Raw genomic sequence first — 20611 nt, forward strand, 5'->3', positions numbered from 1 at the left:
ACTAAGGTGGAAAACTTTATCCAAAGTAGGAGGAATTAAGTCAGTGTTAAAGTTTAACAAGTGTGGAAGTAGCCAAGAGGTTCAGAGTAGCGTCCTCTCACATGAGATTCAGGTAGTCTAAACAGATTAATCGGCAGGTGGAAGGGGGAGGAGCAATAATAAATAAAATTGAGTTAAAGGTACAGGTGCCAATCCTGACAAGCACACTGGTCTAAAAGTGGCTGCTTCTGGGTGGTAAATCGCCATAGAACTAGCTGATGAGCTATGTTTTGTTCCTGGTAGAGCGTGTCTCTCTTTGTATTCAAATATATATATATATATATATATATATATATATATATATATATATATATATATATATATATATATATATATATACAGTGGGGCAAAGCCACCAATTGTGCAAGTTCTCCCACTTAAGAAGATGAGAGAGGCCTGTAATTGTCATCAAAGTTTCACCTCAACTATGAGAGACAAAATGTGGAAACAAATCCAGACAATCACATTGTCTGATTTGGAAATAATTTATTTGCATATTATGGTGGAAAATAAGTATTTGGTCACCTACAAACAAGCAAGATCTCTGGCTCTCACAGACCTGTATCTTCTTCTTTAAGAGGCTCCTCTGTCCTCCACTCATTACCTGTATTAATGGCACCTGTTTGAACTTGTTATCAGTATAAAAGACACCTGTCCACAACCTCAGTCACACTCCAAACTCCACTATGGTGAAGACCAAAGAGCTGTCGAAGGACACCAGAAACAAAATTGTAGACCTGCACCAGGCTGGGAAGACTGAATCTGCAATAGGCAAGCAGCTTGGTGTGAAGAAATCAACTGTGGGAGCAATAATTAGAAAATGTAAGACATACAAGACCACTGATAATCTCCCTCGATCTGGGGCTCCACGCAAGATCTCACCCCGTGGGGTCAAAATGATCACAAGAACGGTGAGAAAACATCCCAGAACCACACGGGGGGACCTAGTGAATGACCTGCAGAGAGCTGTGACTAACGTAACAAAGGCTACCATCAGTAACACACTACGCCTCCAGGGACTCAGATCCTGCAGTGCCAGACGTGTCCTCCTGCTTAAGCCAGTACATGTCCGGGCCCGTCTGAAGTATGCTAGAGAGCATTTGGATGATCCAGAAGCGGATTGGGAGAATGTCATACGGTCAGATGAAACCAAAGTAGAACAGTTTGGTAGAAACACAACTTGTCATGTTTGGAGGAGAGAGAATGCCGAGTTGCAACCAAAGACCACCATACCTACTGTGAAGCATGGGGGTGGCAACATCATGCTTTGGGGCTGTTTCTCTGCAAAGGGAACAGGACGACTGATCCGTGTACATGAAAGAATGAATGGGGCCATGTATCGTGAGATTTTGAGTGAAAACCTTCCATCAGCAAGGGCATTGAAGATGAAATGTGGCTGGGTCTTTCAGCATGACAATTATCCCAAACACACGACCTGGGCAACGAAGGAGTGCCTTCGTAAGAAGCATTTCAAGGTCCTGGAGTGGCCTAGCCAGTCTCTAGATCTCAACCCCATAGAAAACCTTTGGAGGGGGTTGAAAGTCCGTGTTGCCCAGCGACAGCCCCAAAACACCACTGCTCTAGAGGAGATCTGCATGCAGGAATGGGCCAACATACCAGCAACAGTGTGTGACAACCTTGTGAAGACTTACAGAAAATGTTTGACCTTTGTCATTGCCAACAAAGGATATATAACAAAGTATTGAGATGAACTTTTGATATTGACCAAATACTTATTTTCCACCATAATTTGCAAATAAATTCTTTCCAAATCAGACAATGTGATTGTCTGGATTTGTTTCCACATTTTGTCTCTCATAGTTGAGGTATACCTATGATGAAAATTACAGGCCTCTCTCATCTTCTTAAGTGGGAGAACTTGCACAATTGGTGGCTGACTAAATACTTTTTTGCCCCACTGTATATGTGAGAGTTGAGGGTCCCAGACTGTAGCGCAAGTAGAATGAAGAAAACATAAACAAGAAACAATTTATGGTGCAGTATGAATATACTAGTAACCAATATAGTAAAAAAGTAAGAATAGTGCTCACCTTTTTAATCCTCAAACATGTGATGTATGTGAGAAGCATTGGGAGGAGTAGATCCCAGTCTTTATTACAGATGTTTGTCTCTTGGTGCCTTGTTGGAGTATGGTATTCGGTAGAATATGATGCTTCTTTCTTTTTAGTGCCTTTAGGATATCCTTCTCCTCTTGTGGAGTATGGTATCTTTAACTTTCGGTGTAGAAATGGCTTTTCCTCTCAGGAGTATGGTAATTTCCAGGTTTGAAGTGGCAAAAAACTTTATTCCAACAGAGTGACGTTTCGGGGTTTACCCCCGTCCTCAGAGTCAAACAACCCCGTCTGAGGACGGGGATAAAACCCCGAAACGTCACACTGTTGAAATAAATTTTCTATTGGAGGGTAATGGTAGTATTTCAAAGATATATGCAATCTTATTGTTGTTGTTATCATTAAAGGATCATTGTCCTCATACTGTACAGGCAACATTATTACATATTACCTATTATCATGCAGACTAGTTAAATTACACCTTTTGATACTCAAACAGGTTATACCGATGAGCAATAATATATCAAGAAAATCATAACTTATGCATGTGATCTATATTGCCTTTTTAGCCTGTATGATTGTCAAATAAATGATTAATCCATGTATAAGATTCTAACTATGGATATAAATACGGATTCAAAATGATACCCAAAACTCCAACTGTTATGTTTGGATGCATTTACATACAAACTTCGCTATAAGGACAATAGAGAAATATCCATAATAATGTTGTATATACATAAAATCTAAACATACATATATAGATATTTTTATAAGAGATGAAAACACATTCTTAGCAATTCTCCAATTTGAGTCAAATGTTATTAACACCATTCATGCATATTACTTATAATACTTAAATTCTGTGCTTGTCATAAGGACATATGGAAAACTTAACTGCATGGAAAGGATTAGTTTGAACTTAAGTGTGAATATCTACAATCGTCTCACGGCTACCGCGCTTGACAGCTGACGATTGGTTGCAGAGTAAGCAATGACGTATCCGACCTCAGAGTAACACTTCTTGTTACATGCACGGAGCGGAATCGCTCTGGGACGGCTATGCGGTGTACAGATGATCCCCATAATATACGCATGTAGGTAATGGCAATTTGAATGCCTGTAGATTATAGTCAGCATACATCATGTGGTATCGTTTGGTTCTCTGTGATTACTCGTAAGTGGGCTATGATATTTGTACAGATCGCTCCAGTTTTATTTGTGTCTGTTATATCCACCACTGCTCTGTAATCTTATTCTCCTATTTCTCCCTTTATCTCACGAGTCACTCACTTTGTTAATATTGATGCTCAAACAGTATGCATATCACTTTAATTGTCGGTATGACTCAGTGGTTACCTTGACAACTGCTGTTTGGCGGTTTTGGGTCTAATGAGGGGGTGGGGCTGATTATTTGTTTGCTATAAATGTATTTCACTTTGTATCACGTGTCTGAGGAAGGGGATATATTATCCCCGAAATGTTACACGGTCACAGTAAATTTGTTTTTGAAAAATCCAGCGAGTGCAAGTTTCCTTTTCATGCTGTTTATGACCATTCACTAGCACCCTGGTAGCTGACGTTTGAGTGAGAGTGCACTTCCCTGCTACACTATATATATATATATATATATATATATATATATATATATATATACGTATATGCATGTACTAAGAGACCTACACATATGTACATAAGAGAGTCAGGATCAGAATTAGGATAGCCTGGGAAAGAGAGAAAATGTCCAGGTACCACGCTATTTCCAATAGTAAATCAGATCATATTCCAAATTCAGACCTGTGGGGACTCTTGCTTTAAGTTTAAAAATCCAAAACATTTCTCTCTTTCCCAGAATCCTGTCTGTCGCCCCCTCTAGAGGGTAATCTGATTTGTTCAATTGTTTGCCATCTAAATGTATCATTCCTTTTCTGATGGACCCTACTAAAATGTTGTACCAGTGAGGTACTAGCATCTCCTTTTTTAATTGTCGATAAATGGTTTCTCATTCGAGTATTGACATAATTTGTCGTTAAACCTACATATTGTAGGTGACATTTTATGCAAGTGATTAAGTATATGACATAAGATGATGTACAATTCAAGCATGTTTCAATCTGATATTTCTCTCCTGTAACAGATGACACAAATTTGTCTGAAAAAATAGCAAATTCACAGGGTCTACACCTGGCTCTTCCACACCTGTACATGCCTTTGTTGGAAAGCCAGGCGCCGCTGTGAGATGGTATACACCAGGAATCCTTTGGCTGACAGAGCTCCCACACAGTTCCCTAAGAAGTGCTGGAAAGTACCAGATGTTAACAATCCCTATAGGCTGGATAGGTCTCCAAGCGGTCTGACACAGAAGAAGCCGACACGCTGATACATTGAGGATAAGGACAGAGCTTTTGTGGTAATATTGGAATGCGATTGGATAGCACTACCTTCCCAAAAGCCGGCATCTGGAGTATCTAGGCGGTCTAAGATACAGACACACAAGGAGACAGTACGAGACGGCGGTGAGTTGATGCAGCTACTAGCTGCTGAACACAAGCTGTTCATTCATTTTCTGTTATTACTCACGCTCCTGGCTACGAGTGTTATCAAGAAATCTGAAGGTGATTTTGGAATGATTTCATAAAGGGGGTTTAAAGTGTGCCTCTCACATGGTATACCTATTTTTTATGGCATTAGAAAATTATTTCTGTACTTATGCATTGGATGTAAAGATTTGCATAAGCCTATAAAAGGAACTGTTTAAAGTAATTATTACTGGTATAGACACTAGTGTTTTTTCTCTTTTGTATCCTGTCATTTATTTATTGTGCTTCCTGGTAGCACATTTACACTATTGTCTATTAGAGCACTGATTCAAAATGGAGATGTCCAGCACTTATTACTACTCCTCGCTCTTGCCTGTTACAGAGAGAGATAATGGGGTTACAGATATGGATTTGATTTTTTCTAAAGACATTGCCACCTATACTTTAGGACTGTTTGATGACATGGAGAGACTGTTCATTAAGGAGCACAAATTACAGTTCGATATCTGGACATTTGAAAAATATGTTAAAATGAGGATTGTTCCAAGAGGACTAAGAATGAATAAGGTTCCTAACTTTGAAGTATCTGAATTTATAGAGTCCTGGAATGCAGTTCTAACCGATTGCTCCTTAAGCCTTATGCAGTTATTGATTACATATAAAACTGTCTTATTAAATAAGGTTAGAGAGGAAATCCAAATTATTCAGCTAGAGATGAACTAGAGCTGCAACAACTAATCGTCATAATCAATAATAATCGATTATGAAAATAGTTGTCAACGAATCTCATAATCAATTAATCGATTAGTTGGTTTGTGCACAACACCAGCTGCTTCACTCCAATGAACTCCTGCATATAGTATTGTGTTTTATGGTTATATCCTTAGCCTAAAGGACGTCTACAGACGTCTACTTTTCACTTTTTCAGGATAGTATACGTTTACAACTACCCGTGGCTTATGTGCAACCCAGATATAATAGTCACCATTTTGGATTGTTTATATTAAAGGGACAGTACACTGTAAAATTGTTTTTATATGAATGTATTTTCAATGACTTATTATACCTGCTGCAGAGTATAAAATGTATGATAAATTGCATTTTTCTGGTTAACTTGTGTATATGAAGTAGCTGGTTTTGTGCTTTTAAACCACAACCTATTACAATGGGTTGAGCTTCAGGTAATATCAGTTCTCATTATGTTATCACTTTGTGTACACAGACTTGCTTCCTTATCTTATATTTGTCTAGAAAACCAAAGCTCAATACTTAGAGAGAACAATGGAAAATTATAATTTTATTACTTAACTATCATGCACCCCACTGAGAGTGTAATCTCTTCTACTGGCTGTGTTTACTTAGGCTATTCAATAGAATATACTCCAGTATAGAAACTTTCAGTATAGGTTGGGATACAACAGGCTAAATCAGCTATTTCAAATGCCAAAATATGGGTAAAGGAGCTACTTGTAAATAATTTAAAACACTCCAGCAGGTAAAATGAATAATTGGGAACAATTTAAAGGGGAGAAAGTTTTTGGGTGAACTGTCCCTTTAAATCTGGTGATTTGGAACTATGCTTTTCATGATATAGTGCCAAGCTTGTTGTTTACACCTTGCCCCTAGATTGATGCGAGTTATTTAAATTGATGTGCACTATTATCTGTTTGCACAATTATTAGCGTATTGCTTGCTATTGCTGATTATATGTACTGTATAAATAAATGTGTAAGGCTTTGTCCTGTTATTGATATACAGTCCTTAGCGCTTTTGATTTTGTTTTTATTGTTTTTTTATATTTTTAATAAATTGTGATAATATGTACCAGATTCAACCTTTATAAGTATATATTCGTTATTTTTAGAGCGGACTAGATATTTCCCCATACTGTACCTTATAGCTGGTTATTTATCATTGCATATAGATATTCAAGATATTTTTATGTTAGAATGAAGTCAAGAGTTATTTTATTGAAAAGCCCCTTGCCAAGGTAGAAAACACTTAGCATTGGTGAAGAGCTAACAAAGATAAATATCCCACTTTGGTGAAATTGGCAAAACCCTACTTATACACCTCAACAGCCTTTTCTCTGCTGCAGGAAATATAGCTGCAAACAGAGAATCAGCCTTAGCCAGAAGCATGTGGACATGTTAAGATTTTTGCATTTCAATGCAAAGTTTCTGAAAGAGTGAATAACAGAATGTTATTAACAGTGATAGTCTAACTCTTTCTAGTTCTACCTCTTTTCAAACAGTTTGTGGTTTTGTTTTGTTTAATTATAAAACGGTGTTCTGCTGCTTAAAAGTTGAAGAAACAGTTGTGTTAATGTAGGCCTAGATTTAGAGTTTGGCGTTAGCCGTGAAAACCAGCGTTAGAGGCTCCTAACGCTGGTTTTAGGCTACCGCCGGTATTTGGAGTCACTCAAAATAGGGTCTAACGCTCACTTTCCAGCCGCGACTTTTCCATACCGCAGATCCCCTTACGTAAATTGCGTATCCTATCTTTTCAATGGGATCTTTCTAACTCCGGTATTTAGAGTCATTTCTGAAGTGAGCGTTAGACATCTAACGACAAAACTCCAGCCGCAGGAAAAAAGTCAGTAGTTAAGAGCTTTCTGGGCTAACGCCGGTTTATAAAGCTCTTAACTACTGTGCTCTAAAGTACACTAACACCCATAAACTACCTATGTACCCCTAAACCGAGGTCCCCCCACATCGCCGACACTCGAAAAAAATTTTTTAACCCCTAATCTGCCGACCGCCACCTACGTTATCCTTATGTACCCCTAATCTGCTGCCCCTAACACCGCCGACCCCTGTATTATATTTATTAACCCCTAATCTGCCCCCCTCAACGTCGCCTCCACCTGCCTACACTTATTAACCCCTAATCTGCCGAACCGCAAAGCGCCGCCACCTACGTTATCCTTATGTACCCCTAATCTGCTGCCCCTAACACCGCCGACCCCTATATTATATTTATTAACCCCTAATCTGCCCCCCACAACGTCGCCTCCACCTGCCTACACTTATTAACCCCTAATCTGCCGACCGGACCTGAGCGCTACTATAATAAAGTTATTAACCCCTAATCCGCCTCACTAACCCTATCATAAATAGTATTAACCCCTAATCTGCCCTCCCTAACATCGCCGACACCTAACTTCAATTATTAACCCCTAATCTGCCGACCGAATCTCGCCGCTATTCTAATAAATGTATTAACCCCTAAAGCTAAGTCTAACCCTAATACTAACACCCCCCTAAATTAAATATAATTTAAATCTAACAAAATTAATTATCTCTTATTAAATAAATTATTCCTATTTAAAGCTAAATACTTACCTGTAAAATAAACCCTAATATAGCTACAATATAAATTATAATTATATTATAGCTATTTTAGGATTTATATTTATTTTACAGGTAAGTTTGTATTTATTTTAACCAGGTACAATAGCTATTAAATAGTTAAGAACTATTTAATAGCTAAAATAGTTAAAATAATTACAAATTTACCTGTAAAATAAATCCTAACCTAAGTTACAAATAAACCTAACACTACACTATCAATAAATTAATTAAATAAACTACCTACAATTACCTACAATTAACCTAACACTACACTATCAATAAATTAATTAAATACAATTGCTACAAAGAAATACAATTAAATAAACTAGCTAAAGTACAAAAAATAAAAAAGAACTAAGTTACAAAAAATAAAAAAATATTTACAAACATAAGAAAAATATTACAACAATTTTAAACTAATTACACCTACTCTAAGCCCCCTAATAAAATAACAAAGCCCCCCAAAATAAAAAAAATGCCCTACCCTATTCTAAATTACTAAAGTTCAAAGCTCTTTTACCTTTTACCTTACCAGCCCTGAACAGGGCCCTTTGCGGGGCATGCCCCAAGAAGTTCAGCTCTTTTGCCTGTAAAAGAAAAAATACAATACCCCCCCCCCCAACATTACAACCCACCACCCACATACCCCTAATCTAACCCAAACCCCCCTTAAATAAACCTAACACTAAGCCCCTGAAGATCATCCTACCTTGTCTTCACCATACCAGGTGTCAGGCTTTTGGGTGTACTGTTTCTTTAATTAGAATTCAACCAATCATATCTTACTTACTCCCATAAAACACCTGTTCACTGAACACACCTTGCTTAGTATTTTGTTATTTTCCTCAGAGTAACACTGAGCCTCTCATATCTCTGTAAGGTTAAAATTGAATTAACTTACAGCAACTCAAGTTTCCTCATTCAAGATCTACCTACTACGGATTTCATATTTAATTCCAGCCTGTTGCAACATCTTTTGGAAATCTTACTTTGGCAAGTACTTTCATTTATTCAAGACTGTCTTTATTTTGGGAAGTTACGTTACCTGTTTCAACTTATCAGCTCATATTATTTAACAACCAAGTCTGTGGCAGCCATAAAGAATAACCGGTTATTGAAGCTCTAATATGTTAATCTTATTTGTTCTGTTATATTATCCTTATGTTGATTTCTGCTGCACCGGAGAATCGTGACGTCACACGCTGACTGTTAGCTTGCTTCAGCGTGTCTCTGCTGCTGCTGCAGCCACAGCCTACAGAACCCGGAAGTGTTTGTTCTTACTTACCGCACTCACAGTTTTCAAGGTACATTACCACGTTTGCAACTATAACTATATCTGCAGAAGTTCTCCATTATAACAATCTATCAATACTACATTGGATAAGACTTACTTGCTGTGTGTTTAATTTCTCATGTTACGCAATATATTATAATTATTTCTTACTTACTCATAAGAAAGTTTCACCTATTCCTATATCTTTTTGTATTATTACAAGCCTGCTTATTTCCAAGATTGCATTTGATTTTGATTCCTATAATACAGATAATACTTTAGTGTGTATTTTTTGTAGGGAAACATTAATCTTATATTAACTGCACATATATCCATATGGGTTTACCAAGTAATAGTACTCTCAATTGATATTGTGCTACATACCTTTACTTGTAATCAAACTAAGCAGGATTGATTGTTACATAATACTAAGCCATAAAAGAAAATGGAACCTGCTGAAATTCCCCAAGTAGTCTATAACCTGAGTCAAAAGGTAGACAAAATGGGACAGGCTATCCTGGACTTACAACTAGAAAATCAGGTTCTCAGAGAGCTTATAAAGGAGGTAAAAGAACAACAAACCCCCAGTTCTGAACCACAGATAAGCTTGCCAGAATTATATAATGGTAATAGGAAAACCTATAGGCAGTTTAAAAATGCCTGCTACCTGCTATTCAATTTAAAACCAAAAACTTACCCCACTGACAGGGTAAGGGTTTTGTCCACAATATCTTTTCTAAGATCTGAACCCAGAATTTGGGCAGATCATTTGTGTGAAACAAATGACCCCCTACTAGATTCACTAACAAATTTTTTCCAAGCTATGGATGAGCTATATAGAGATACTGATATTCAACTAACGGCTGAACAAAAGATGAGGAGCTTAAAACAAGGAAAAAAGACAGTGGAGGAATATACCACTGAATTTAAGCTGTACGCATCAGACTCAGCATGGAGTTTGGTTTCGCTCAGAAACCAATTTAGATTGGGACTGTCTGATCCTGTTAAGGATGAGCTAGCACGTATAGAGCTTCCAAGTACCCTGGATGCATTAATAAAAGTCTCAACCCAAATCGACCGGAGGCTCAGGGAACGCAAAGCTGAACGTGGTTATTCAGATCCAACATTTAAAGCCACTATGTCCACCTCAGCACACATAAAATCACCTCCAATGGAGCATGTCACCCCCATGGAAATAGGAGTTATACGTGGACCATTAACCCCTGAAGAAAGGATAAGAAGAAGAACTAATCACCTCTGTATGTATTGTGCAAATCCCAGTCATACAGTTATGAATTGTCCAACACTACAAAAAAATAAAAAGAGTAAGTTTGTTCATATTAACAACTCTCAAAGTCTAGATAAACAAATTTCTTATTGCAAACTATCTCTCCTTTTGCAGTGGGACCTTAATAGATTGTCTACTTCTGCCATCGTTGACTCTGGAGCATTTGGAAACTTTATAGACAAATCTACTGTATTGAAAAATAAAATACCTATTGTATTAAAGAAAACACCAGTTTCAATCAAAGTTATTGATGGCTCTGTAATTGCAAATAGTCCTATAACTCACAACACAGTACCTATATTAGTTATTACTGAAGATGGCCACACCGAATATATAACATTCGATGTAATTCCATCACCTCATTTTCCTATAGTATTAGGGTTATACTGGCTTCAGACACACAATCCCTATATAGATTGGTCAACTTTAACTGTTACCTTCCAATCAAAATTCTGTGAAAATACATGCTTCCCACATCATAAAATACTACACACAGAATTAGAACAGATTCAAATACCGGAACCATACCAGGACTTCATAGAGGTCTTTAGTAAAGTTGAGGCGGAAACTCTTCCACCCCATCGGGTTTATGATTGCCCAATTGAATTAATTCCAGGTGCAACATTACCGGTTGGTCATTTGTATCCATTGAGTCACCCTGAGTTGTTACATTTAAAACAATACTTACAAGATAATCTTCGAAAGGGTTTTATCAGACCCTCTTCTTCACCCACAGCAGCTGGAATGTTCTTTGTAACCAACAAAGACAATTCCCTCAGGCCGATAATAGATTACCGAGAGCTTAATAAACGGACGGTAAAAAACCGATATCCGTTACCTCTCATACCGGAATTAATTGAAAGATTAAGTAATGCTACCATCTTTACTAAGTTGGACTTGCGTGGGGCATACAATCTCATACGTATAAGAGAAGGAGACGAATGGCTCACAGCATTTAGAACTCGGTATGGACTCTATGAGTACCTAGTGATGCCATTTGGTCTCTGTAATGCCCCCGCAACGTTCCAACACTTTATTAATGATATCTTCCGGGATTTATTAGACATATGTCTAGTAGTATACTTAGACGACATCTTAATTTACTCCAACAACTTGCCAGAACATATAAAACATGTCCGTTGGGTATTAGCTCGGTTACAAACACATAAACTATATGCCAAATTAGAAAAGTGTTCATTTCACAATACCACTATCTCATTCTTAGGCTACACTATATCTCCTGCTGGTATCCAAATGCAAACCGAGAAGGTTGATTCAGTAAAAAATTGGCCAACTCCTAAAGATAAGAAGTCTCTCCAAAGGTTTTTGGGGTTTGCCAATTATTACAGAAAATTTATAAAGAACTTTTCATCAATAGTGAGACCACTCACACAACTTACTGGTTCAACCCAACAATTCCATTGGAATCAAAGTCATTCCAAAGTATTTGACTTCTTGAAACAAACTTTCACAGAAGCACCCATACTCAAATTTCCTAATGTTGATTTACAATACGTATTGGAAGTTGATTCCTCAGACTTTGCGATTGGGGCAGTACTTTCACAACAGAAAACACCCAAAGATCCTCTACATCCAATCTCCTACTTTTCAAAAAGTATGACATCAGCAGAGAGGAATTACGCAATAGGAGACAAAGAATTACTCGCCATCTGTAAATCCTTAGAATTTTGGAGACACCTACTAGAAGGTGCAAAAATGCCCTTCATAATTTATACGGACCACAAAAACCTCCAATACCTGCAAAATAACAAGACTCTATCAGCTAGACAGGTACGGTGGAGTCTGTACTTTGCAAGATTCGACTTTCAAATCCAATACCGCCCAGCAAACAAAAATGGAAAAGCGGATGCACTCTCTCGACAACTATCCGAACCTATTCATAACGAAAATCCTACTGCTATAATTCCTCCTGAACGCTTCATCGGATTAACTTCAGACTTTCTAACTGATATAAAGAATTCTTCAAAAACTTCACCTACTGACACTAAGGTTCCTTTGGAATTGAAAGATGGATTATACTACTACAAGAATATGATTTATATTCCTAAAGAATTGAGACTACAAATTTTACAACTTCACCATGATTCACCCTTAGCTGGACATCCAGGGGAATCACGCACTATCGAACTCATAACAAGGACATATTGGTGGCCTCATTTGAAGGAAACTGTTTCAGATTATATAAAGAGTTGTGTTACTTGTCAAGTATGCAAAACTGAGCGGAAATTACCTTATGGACTTTTAATATCAATTCCAACTTCTGACAGACCTTGGAAACAAGTAGGAGTTGACTTCATTGTGGATCTACCTCCATCAAAGAATTTTACCACCATCATGGTAGTTGTTGATAGTTTCACCAAAATGTCGCATTTTATTCCATTTCATAAGCTTCCCACTTCAGCAGAAACAGCCAACTTATTTATACAACATGTGATTCGGCTTCATGGGGTACCAACAGTTTTGATATCTGACAGGGGATCTCAGTTCACATCTAAATTCTGGAAAAGTCTCTGTCAATCTCTTAACATAACCCATCAATACACCACTGCATTTCATCCACAAGCCAACGGACAGGTTGAGAGAATCAATCAATGGTTAGATGAGTACCTACGATGTTTTTGTTCCTACCAGCAAGAAAATTGGATAACATACTTACCCTTCGCTGAATTTTCCTACAATAATCTAACCAATTCATCCACAAAATTATCTCCATTCTTCGCAAATTATGGGTACCATCCAACCATCACTTCAGTTAGTACTACTCCTTCCAATTCTCCTCTCGTAGATGAATGGAATAATGCACTTCTAGACAATTTTCGGGTTATCAAGGAAAACATTTCAAAAGCGCAGTCTTCCCAAAAACACTATTATGATTTGAGACACAGACAACCACCTTCATATCAAATTGGTGACCAGGTATGGTTGTCAACAAAAAACCTAAAGCTACATCTTCCTAGTAGGAAAATGACACAAAAATTCTGTGGACCTTTCCCTATCACTAGGGTAATAAATCAGAATGCAGTCACTCTGGATTTACCATCATCTATGAGAATACATCCGACTTTCCATGTTTCCCTCCTCAAACCATACGTTCCTACTAGAAATAACACACCCCAATTACTACCGACCACTTCCATTCAAGACTCAGAAATCTATGAGGTTAAAGAAGTACTTGATTCAAGGTTTTCCAAGGGTATTCTGGAATATTTAATTAGGTGGAAGGGGTACTCGGAGGAAGATGACTCCTGGGAACCCGCATCTAATCTTAATGCTCCTCGACTTGTTTCCCAATTTCACAGGAGATATCCAGATCGCCCCAGACTTCAAGCTGAGGATCAGCTTGTTTGAGGGGGGAGTCATGTCAGGCTTTTGGGTGTACTGTTTCTTTAATTAGAATTCAACCAATCATATCTTACTTACTCCCATAAAACACCTGTTCACTGAACACACCTTGCTTAGTATTTTGTTATTTTCCTCAGAGTAACACTGAGCCTCTCATATCTCTGTAAGGTTAAAATTGAATTAACTTACAGCAACTCAAGTTTCCTCATTCAAGATCTACCTACTACGGATTTCATATTTAATTCCAGCCTGTTGCAACATCTTTTGGAAATCTTACTTTGGCAAGTACTTTCATTTATTCAAGACTGTCTTTATTTTGGGAAGTTACGTTACCTGTTTCAACTTATCAGCTCATATTATTTAACAACCAAGTCTGTGGCAGCCATAAAGAATAACCGGTTATTGAAGCTCTAATATGTTAATCTTATTTGTTCTGTTATATTATCCTTATGTTGATTTCTGCTGCACCGGAGAATCGTGACGTCACACGCTGACTGTTAGCTCGCTTCAGCGTGTCTCTGCTGCTGCTGCAGCCACAGCCTACAGAACCCGGAAGTGTTTGTTCTTACTTACCGCACTCACAGTTTTCAAGGTACATTACCAAGTTTGCAACTATAACTATATCTGCAGAAGTTCTCCATTATAACAATCTATCAATACTACATTGGATAAGACTTACTTGCTGTGTGTTTAATTTCCCATGTTACGCAATATATTATAATTATTTCTTACTTACTCATAAGAAAGTTTCACCTATTCCTATATCTTTTTGTATTATTACAAGCCTGCTTATTTCCAAGATTGCATTTGATTTTGATTCCTATAATACAGATAATACTTTAGTGTGTATTTTTTGTAGGGAAACATTAATCTTATATTAACTGCACATATATCCATATGGGTTTACCAAGTAATAGTACTCTCAATTGATATTGTGCTACATACCTTTACTTGTAATCAAACTAAGCAGGATTGATTGTTACACCAGGTTCACCGATCGGTCCAGAAGAGCTCCTCTGATGTCCTGATCCAAGCCCAAGCGGGGGGCTGAAGAGGTCCATGATCCGGCTGAAGTCTTCATCCAAGCGGGCCAGAAGAGGTCTTCCATCCGATTGAAGTCTTCATCCAAGCGGCATCCATCCGGAGCGAAGCGGCAGCATCCTGAAGACCTCCACCGCGGAACATCCATCCTGGCCGACGACTGAACGACGAATGACGGTTCCTTTAAATGACGTCATCCAAGATGGCGCCCCTCGAATTCCGATTGGCTGATAGGATTCTATCAGCCAATCGGAATTAAGGTAGGAATATTCTGATTGGCTGATGGAATCAGCCAATCAGAATCAAGTTCAATCCGATTGGCTGATCCGATCAGCCAATCAGATTGAGCTCGCATTCTATTGGCTGATCGGAACAGCCAATAGAATGCGAGCTCAATCTGATTGGCTGATCGGATCAGCCAATCGGATTGAACTTGATTCTGATTGGCTGATTCCATCAGCCAATCAGAATATTCCTACCTTAATTCCGATTGGCTGATAGAATCCTATCAGCCAATCGGAATTCGAGGGACGCCATCTTGGATGACGTCATTTAAAGGAACCGTCATTCGTCGTTCAGTCGTCGGCCAGGATGGATGTTCCGCGGTGGAGGTCTTCAGGATGCTGCCGCTTCGCTCCGGATGGATGCCGCTTGGATGAAGACTTCAATCGGATGGAAGACCTCTTCTGGCCCGCTTGGATGAAGACTTCAGCCGGATCATGGACCTCTTCAGCCCCCCGCTTGGGCTTGGATCAGGACATCGGAGGAGCTCTTCTGGACCGATCGGTGAACCCGGTATGGTGAAGACAAGGTAGGATGATCTTCAGGGGCTTAGTGTTAGGTTTATTTAAGGGGGGTTTGGGTTAGATTCGGGGTATGTGGGTGGTGGGTTGTAATGTTGGGGGGGGTATTGTATTTTTTCTTTTACAGGCAAAAGAGCTGAACTTCTTGGGGCATGCCCCGCAAAGGGCCCTGTTCAGGGCTGGTAAGGTAAAAGAGCTTTGAACTTTAGTAATTTAGAATAGGGTAGGGCATTTTTTTTATTTTGGGGGGCTTTGTTATTTTATTAGGGGGCTTAGAGTAGGTGTAATTAGTTTAAAATTGTTGTAATATTTTTCTTATGTTTGTAAATATTTTTTTATTTTTTGTAACTTAGTTCTTTTTTATTTTTTGTACTTTAGCTAGTTTATTTAATTGTATTTATTTGTAGGAATTGTATTTAATTAATTTATTGATAGTGTAGTGTTAGGTTAATTGTAGGTAATTGTAGGTAGTTTATTTAATTAATTTATTGATAGTGTAGTGTTAGGTTTATTTGTAACTTAGGTTAGGAATTATTTTACAGGTAAATTTGTAATTATTTTAACTATTTTAGCTATTAAATAGTTCTTAACTATTTAATAGCTATTGTACCTGGTTAAAATAAATACAAAGTTACCTGTAAAATAAATATAAATCCTAAAATAGCTATAATATAATTATAATTTATATTGTAGCTATATTAGGATTTATTTTACAGGTAAGTATTTAGCTTTAAATAGGAATAATTTATTTAATAAGAGATAATTAATTTCGTTAGATTTAAATTATATTTAAGTTAGGGGGGTGTTAGTATTAGGGTTAGACTTAGCTTTAGGGGTTAATACATTTATTAGAATAGCGGCGAGATTCGGTCGGCAGATTAGGGGTTAATAATTGAAGTTAGGTGTCAGCGATGTTAGGGAGGGCAGATTAGGGGTTAATACTATTATAGGGTTAGTGAGGCGGATTAGGGGTTAATAACTTTATTATAGTAGCGCTCAGGTCCGGTCGGCAGATTAGGGGTTAAGAAGTGTAGGCAGGTGGAGGCGACGTTGTGGGAGGCAGATTAGGGGTTAATAAATATAATATAGGGGTCGGCGGTGTTAGGGGCAGCAGATTAGGGGTACATAAGGATAACGTAGGTGGCGGCGCTTTGCGGTCGGCAGATTAGGGGTTAATAAGTGTAGGCAGGTGGAAGCGACGTTGAGGGGGGCAGATTAGGGGTTAATAAATATAATATAGGGGTCGGCGATGTTAGGGCAGCAGATTAGGGGTACATAGGGATAATGTAAGTAGCGGCGGTTTACGGAGCTGCAGATTAGGGGTTAATAATAATATGCAGGGGTCAGCGATAGTGGGGGCGGCAGATTAGGGGTTAATAAGTGTAAGGCTAGGGGTGTTTAGACTCGGGTACATGTTAGAGTGTTAGGTGCAGACGTAGGAAGTGTTTCCCCATAGCAAACAATGGGGCTGCGTTAGGAGCTGAACGCGGCTTTTTTGCAGGTGTTTGGTTTTTTTTCAGCTCAAACAGCCCCATTGTTTCCTATGGGAGAATCGTGAACGAGCACGTTTTTGAGGCTGGCCGCGTCCGTAAGCAACTCTGGTATCGAGAGTTGAAGCTGCGTTAAAAATGCTCTACGCTCCTTTTTTGGAGCCTAACGCAGCCTTTATGTGGACTCTCGATACCAGAGTTATTTTTATGGTGCGGCCAGAAAAAAGCCGGCGTTAGTTTTTCGGGTCGTTACCGACAAAACTCCAAATCTAGGCCGTAAAGTTTTAGTCTGAAGTTTATATTTGTAACACGTACAAAAAAGAGAGAGAAGTTTGACAGTACCCAGCACTCACAAAACACTATATAGTAACAGTATGCATTGAAATCCGGATTGTGTCAAGAACTGGTTATTAAAACGTAACTTTTACTAATGATAGAATAAAAAAGGTGGTAAATAGTACCAAATGTATAACATAAATATGTGAGACATACATTTAAAACTTAGATTAAGAAACAGATCAGGACTGTGTGTGTGAGACTAAAAAACAGAATTACTTCCCTGGGTAATAGTTCAAATACACCGTAACCCTCAGGGCTCAGAGAATACACGGATTGCTCTAAAGCTAATCTAAAAAGGGGATTGACCCCATCAACATTACCTAATCTGAGCAATACTGGTATCTAGAGCAGGAGAGGAAACGGTTTATAAATGACTGATTAAGGAAGGCAATTCCCACATCAATATGAGCTTAGAAAGGTTCCAGGTAAACACAAATTAGCAAGTCTCATGCACACAGACAATGCCTGATGTACATTTCGCCGCTAGCACGGCTTTCTCAGAGCCTCACATGAACCTCACATGACACTTCATACAACATGACGTATAGAGAAAGACAGGCATTACATGAACTCAAGGCTAACAAAAACATAGTGATACGTAAAGCAGACAAGGGGGGCTCAGTGGTTGTACTTGATAGAAGTGATTATGGTAAAGAGGCACTCAGACATTTAGAGAATGAAGATTGGATAGCACTACCTTCCCAAAAAACGGCATCCGGAGTATCGAGGCGGTCTAAGATACAGACACACAAGGAGACAGTACGAGGTGGCGGTGAGTTGACGCAGCTACTAGCTGCTGAACACAAGCTGTTCATTCATTTTCTGTTATTACTCACGCTCCTGGCTACGAGTGTTATCAAGAAATCTGAAGGTGATTTTGGAATGATTTCATAAAGGGGGTTTAAAGTGTGCCTCTCACATTGTATACCTATTTTTTACGGCATTAGAAAATGAATTAGTAATAAAGTAATTATTACTGGTATAGACACTAGTGTTTTTTCTCTTTTGTATCATATATATAGATATACATATATTAGAATATATATTTAGAAATGCATAGAACATATTCCCCTATGTGCAAAACTAAAATACTTTCATTAAATACATAGTTAAAATCTTTATTAAATATTAATATTGCATACATATGCTTTTTCATGCTTCTATCTACTTAATTGCAAAGGGTTCCAATGCACTTTAATATATATATATATATATATATATATATATATATACATATATATATGTGTGTGTGTGTGTGTGTTTATATATGTGTATGTTTATATATCTGTAAATATATACACATATAAATACATATGTACACACACATATATATATATATATATATATATATATATATATATATATATATATATATATGTGTGTGTGTTGCCTTTCCTATGACCCATGGATGTTGTGGGTATTTTATTCTTGAACAGAAATAAAGTATGGAACTTTTAAATCAACCGTCATCTGCATACCGTTTTTATATATATATAAATATATGTGGTGTACATGATACAGTGTACAGCATGTGACAGAGGTTGCTACATTGGAGAAACTGGCCTAAAGTTGCATCTCAGAATGAATCTACACAGACACTCAACACCACAAGGAAAACGAATATTGTACCCCTGTTGGTCATCACTTCACCCAGACTGGTCACTCCATCCTAAACCTCAGGATTATAGTTCTTAAAGGGAATTTCAAAGAAGGAAAATGGTCACACATTTCAACACCAGAAATGAAGGACTTAATGTAGACTCTGGCTTTCTCACACATTACCAAAACTTTCTATAATCTCTCATCTTATTGTCTTATATTGTCTCTACATTCTTGTTTCTCCCTTATATCCATTTGTTTTCATTCATCATTGTAGCTCTATTCGTGTATGTCATGCTTTTTTTTTTCCTTTTTTTTCCCCTCTTATCTTGCCTATTTACTCTAATCTGTTTATTTACTATATAGCTATATTCTCCTTCAGACACATCCAGCCATTTCATTTTGATCCATCAAATAACTGAAGGACACAGTAATATTTCAGTAGTGAAATGAGGTTTATTGGATTAACAGAAAATGTGCAATATGCATCAAAACTAAATTAGACAAGTGCATAAATTTGGGCACCATTGTCATTTTGTTGATTTGAATACCTGTAACTACCCAGCACTGATTAATTGGAACACACAATTGATTTGGTGAGCCCATTAAGCCTTGAACTTCATATACATGTGCATCCAATTATGAGAAAAGGTGGCCAATTGCAAGTTGTTGTTCTCTTTGACTCTCCTCTGAAGAGTGGCAACATGGGGGCCTCAAAACAACTCTCAAATGACCTAAAAAAAAGATTGTTCAACATTATGGTTTAAGGGAAGGCAACAAAAGCTATTGCAGAGATTTAAGCTGTCAGTGTCCACTGTGAGGAACATAGTGGGGAAATGGAAGACCACAGGCACAGTTCTTGATAAGGCCAGAAGTGGCAGGCCAAGTAAAATATCGGAGAGGCAAAGGAAAAGGATGGTGAAAACGGTCAAAAACAGCCCACAGACCACCTCCAAAGACCTACAACATCATCTTGCTGCAGATGGTGTCACTGTGCATTGTTCAACAATTCAGCACACTTTGCACAAGGAGAAGCTGTATTGGAGAGTGATGCGGAAGAAGCCTTTTCTGCACACACGCCACAGACAGGGTCGCTTGAGGTATGCAAACGCACATTCGAAAAAATAGGATGGAATATCACCCTATAGAGGTGCGCTAGCTCGATCACAGTCCCTTATCCAAACGGCGGTCAGAAATCCGAGGCTGCTCTCCCAAGATAACGAAAACAGGCAAACAGTCCTATAGCAGGAAAGAAGAGGTGCCAATAGGGTAATAACGAAATGTTAAAGATGATATCAAAGGACAAAGTTGAGATACTCACAAACGAAGCGGCACTATTGTGTGCCTAGATCAGCAAACCGGGACCTGTCAGTCGCCCGGCAGACCACACACGGCAATGAACGCCAAACAG

Source organism: Bombina bombina, chromosome 1 (genome assembly GCF_027579735.1).
Source record: "Bombina bombina isolate aBomBom1 chromosome 1, aBomBom1.pri, whole genome shotgun sequence".
In the NCBI taxonomy this organism is placed as follows: Eukaryota; Metazoa; Chordata; class Amphibia; order Anura; family Bombinatoridae; genus Bombina; species Bombina bombina.